The sequence below is a fragment of the Vespa velutina genome, chromosome 7 (assembly GCF_912470025.1).
Source record: "Vespa velutina chromosome 7, iVesVel2.1, whole genome shotgun sequence".
Classification (NCBI taxonomy): domain Eukaryota; kingdom Metazoa; phylum Arthropoda; class Insecta; order Hymenoptera; family Vespidae; genus Vespa; species Vespa velutina.
Window position 1 is genome coordinate 2,412,984 of NC_062194.1, and position 5,000 is coordinate 2,417,983.

The window sequence follows — 5,000 nt, forward strand, 5'->3', positions numbered from 1 at the left end:
ACGGTCAGGAAGTGGACGAGATCGAGTGAGAATTTCCAATTTATGTGCTATTGAACATACGAAAACGTCGGAGTCGATAAAATCGTCCGGACAAAACCGAATTCGATACTTGAAGAGTTATATACACACGTGTTATATATACATATGTGTCTGTGTGTGTGTGCGTGTATTTCTATCTGCCAAAGTCTCTAAACTTTCATTCGAAATTCTTGAAATATTATATAATTTTATATCATATACATATTGTCATATATTATATGTGTAATAGGTTACTGTATAGTTATATATTATGTTTATTATATGTTATGTATTATATAAAAAAAAAAAAAAAAAAAAAAAAAAAAAAAAAAAAAAAAGCAACAAGAAAGGAAAATAACGTATCAAAAATAAAGTATCGAAGATATTTGATTCTTTTTCTTTTTTCTTTTTTTTTTTTTCTTTTTTTTTTTTTTTTTATTATAAGGTACATTTTTCATTCGTTCTTTTATTTTTTTTTTTTCTTCTTTTTTTTTTCTTCGATATATTTATTTACTTATTTATCTATCTTTCTGACCATTTATTCGATCATTTGTTACGCAATTACGAAAGATTCGTACGACGTAAATTCTTTAATCTTTCCTCTGTTTTTTTCTTTTTTTTTTTTTTTCTTGCAATATAATTCCTTATACAAAGAATGATGATGAACGCTACGTAAATTTTCTAATCCTTCTTTCTATTTCCTTTTTTTTTTCTTTTTCTCTTCTTCTTTATTTTTTCCTTTTCCTTCGAATATACATATATATATATATATATATATATATATATATATATATATATATATATATATTAGCGCATATAAGAACGATGATGATTCGTATGACGTAAATATTCCCCGAGTACATTTTTCTTTATTGTTGAGTGTTGGATTAAAAAAAAAAAAAAGAAGAAAAAAGGGAAGAAAAGAAGAAAGGATAAAGAAGAAATAGAAAAAAAAGAAAAGTCCTTTTCTATTGAAAAAAAAAAAACTTGTCGACGAGAAAATTTATCGTTCGAACGACGATCGTAAGCGTAAACGATGGGCGTGGGGGAGAAAAAGAACGACAGAATATGGTAAAATCAAATGTTCCGAAAGTGTGTGTGTATATATATAAAAGAGAGAGAGAGAGAGAGAGAGAGAGAGAGAGAGAGAGAGAAATAGAGGACAATAAAACTATTGACCGGATATAGTGCACCATACACATACATATATATGTGTATATATATACATATATACATATACATTTACATGTATAACACACACACACACACACATACATATATATATATATATGAGTATATGTGTGTATAAGTTGTTCGAAAGATTGAAACGACAAAATGTTTCAATCTCATCTTTATTCTAATATATATTTCTAAACGAATATATATATATATATATATATATATATATATATATGTGTGTGTATGTGTGTGTGTGTGTGTGTGCGTATATATAGTTAGTATATACATGTAGAAGTGAAAAAAAATAAAAATGGCATTTGTGCATTCTCGAACGAAGAGATGGCATTCTCGTGTTATCACGAAACAGGATTTTCAAATATATCTATAGATATATTTTATGTTGAAATTGGCTAAGAATTTCAAGTATGATCTTCTCTCTCTCTCTCTCTCTCTCTCTCTCTCTCTCTCTCTCTCTTTCTCTCTCTTTTTTTCTCTTTCTATCTATCTCTCTCAGACACATACACACACACACACACACATATATACACGCATACTTGTTCGTTTTATGAAACTACAACGACACACCTGCTTCCGACGAGTATAAAATCGAAAGAATGGTCTTTGTAATGTTAAAAAAAAAAAAAAAAAAAAAAAAAAAGAAAAAAATGATCCGCTGGCTGGGACTGAACGTTCGAGAATAATTCGAATTCTATTTTTTGTTTGAGAGAAATTTGCAAAATCGAAAAGGAAAAGAAAAAAGAAAAGAAAGGAAAGAAGAAGGAGAAAGACACCCATTCAGAAAGAGTGAGAGAGAGAATATCTCTAAGGGAATATAAAAGGAGAAAGAGAAAGGAAAAGAAAGAGAGAAAGAAAATGGAGTGGAGGAAAAGAAAAGAAGAGAAAAGGAAAAGAAAAAAAAAAAAAAAATAAAGAAGAAAGAAAAAGTAAAGAAGAAAAAAATATGACGTCAAATTTTTCTATGAAATAAATGAGAAAATCTTGTCACATCACCTGTCACACTTCTTCTTTCATATTTTTTTTTTTTCTTCTTCTTCTTCTTCTTTTACTTCTACTTCTTCTTCTTCTTCTTCTTCTTCTTCTTCTTCTTATCTTTGAATGAACGAAACGAAACGAAACGAAACGAAATGAAATGAAATGAAATGAAATGAAATGAAATGAAAGGAAATGAATGAAAATGAAGATTATTCGATTTTCGAAAGATGGCGATAATAAGATGAATAATTTTATGAGAGAGAGAGAGAGAGAGAGAGAGAGAGAGAGAGAGAGAGAGAGAGAATTTAAAACGTAAATTTTAAAATCTTTTTATTTTACGAGAGAAAAATTATTCTCGCAAGCTTTATAGATCGAGATAGTTATTCATATAACTTTCTTATTCTCATTGGAAATGCTTTCTTCGAGTCGACGTTGAAAATATGTCGATAACATTTCAAGTATAAGAAGTGTACTGAACAAAGTTGAGAGGTAGGTAGGTCAGTTCATTTCTAAGAAAACTATAGATACGTCCATCCTTTCAAATGTCTTTCTCTCTTTCTCTCCCTCTCTCTCTTTACATATATATATATATATATATGTGTGTGTGTATGTGTGTGTGTGTGTGCGTGCGTGCGCGAATGTGTGTAACTATGCATCTATTGTGAAGAAGATATTAAATTATTTTAATTCTCATTGAGGAGTACGCTGACACGTATTAAATACGTCCTTTTATACGTCGAGCTTTGTTAAAATTGTTTTTTTTTTCTTTTTTTTTTCTTTTTTTCTTTTTTTACGTTCTCATCTTTTTCCATTCTTTTTCCATTCTTTTTTTTTTCTTTTTTTTTTTCTTTCTTTTTTTTTTTTTTTTTTTCTTTTTTTCCTCTAATATATTTAACATTTACGTTAAGGGTGCGATTCTTTTTATATTTAATTTTTATGATTTGAAATATTTGATCGAAATAATTGACCCGAATAAGACGCGAATAAAGATGATAATAAATTTACGTTGAAATATTTAAATTTGTATAACAGGATGGAGCCTCAAGGAATTATTTTTACTTATGTAAATTTTACGCGATCTGAAGAGAAAAAGGGAAGAAAGGAAGAAAGAAAGGAAAAGCAAAAAAAAAAAAAAAAAGAAAAAAGAAAAAAGAAAAAAAAAAAGAAAAAAAGAAACAAAAGAAAAGAAGAAGAAAAGAAAATTCTTCTAAAAAGTCTCGAAAAATAGTCGCGATGGTACAGATGATAAAAATTATTGAAGAATTTCCCGATCCGATCAGATTTGCGAAAAGGGACAAAAAATATTTATTAAAAGCATCGAATCGAGTTAACGATTTGATTTGCGTTTAATTAAATCACAAAATTTAATGGAAATGTCTCGTGTTCAATTTTGAAATTTAAACGGAACGATTAAATTTCAAACGACTCTTCTCTCTCTCTCTCTCTCTCTCTCTCACAATTTTTTTCTTATTTTATTTCAAAGATTTTCTAAAGAAGAATAAAAATATCTGAACGATCTCCCACAGATATCAGATATATAAATCATAAGAATGAACCATGAAAGAGCAAAAAAGAACAAGAGAGAAATAGAGATAGAGATAGAGAGAGAAAGAGAGAGAGAGAGAGAGAGAGAGAGAGAGAGAGAGACAGAGAAATAGAGAAATAGAGAAGATTTAGATGAGAAGTAGGAAAGAAGTAGGAAGGAGGGGGAGAGAACGAGGGAGGGAAAGTTATACGTTTAGTAGGGAAAAGGCGATAAGCTAAAATGCGCGACCACAGGAGCTGGGTAAAATGGGTTAATGGTGGTCCTAAAATGATTCCCTGCTATGGTCAAATCTGGCCACCGCAACAAATGGAAACTCATACTCGTTTCGTCGCTCATCCGACGAGGAGTACCAGCTAAAGTTGAACGAGAAACAGGTAGAAAGAGAGAGAGAGAGAGAGAGAGAGAGAGAGAGAGAGAGAGAGAGAGAGAGAGAGAGAGAGAAATATATAGAGTTGGGTGGCTCCGGATCGATAGAGCAGGTGGCAGCACGTCGTGTTACCTGGTTAGCTTCCGGTACTCTACCAACGATCAAAGTCCAATGACACTGGGCTCTGATTGAACGTTCGAAGGATAGATCGTTCTGAAAGATTCCCTGTTATCGGACACGACGAAATATTGGACAGGAAGTTCAATTTCAAAGGATTTACTAAACGCAAAGAGAAAGATAAAGGAAGAGAGAGAGAGAGAGAGAGAGAGAGAGAGAGAGAGAGAGAAGGAATGAGAGAACGATCGTTCGTATGGATCATCTTACTCGATAATCATCATAGATTTTTTTTTTTATATTAATATATGGTCGTTTTGTTTTTTTTTTTTTTTTTTTTTTTTTTCTTTTTTTTTTTAGATAAAAGTTGAGATTATTGAAAATAATTATTTGTTTATTATTATTAATTAATTAATTAAATAATCAATGTAATTCAAAATAAGATATTAATTTAATTACAATTATTATTATTATTATTATATATATAATATTATTCATTATTTAATAGTATTTCTTTCTCTATTAAAATAGGATTGAAAATAAAATTGAAAATAAAATTTAAAATAGGATTATTATTGAAAAACAACATTTCTCGTTGATTAAATATCATCGTACATGATCGAATTTTGTTCGTGGATGTATTATAATTTCTTTCTTTTTTTTTTTTTTTCTCTTTCCTTCTTTTTCTTTTTGTCCTTTATTCTGTTTTTCTCTTTTTTCTTTTTCGTTTCGTTTTGTTCTTTTTTCTCTCGTTCGCTCCCATATCATTTCGTTTTGTTATTC

General features: G+C 29.3%; 1 protein-coding gene across 6 annotated transcripts in view; it reads right to left on the reverse strand.

Annotated features, from left to right (window-relative positions):
- Positions 1 to 5,000, reverse strand: part of LOC124950778 (serine/threonine-protein phosphatase 2B catalytic subunit 2-like) — a 53,627-nt gene that overhangs the window by 36,945 nt on the left and 11,682 nt on the right. The window lies entirely within an intron of this gene.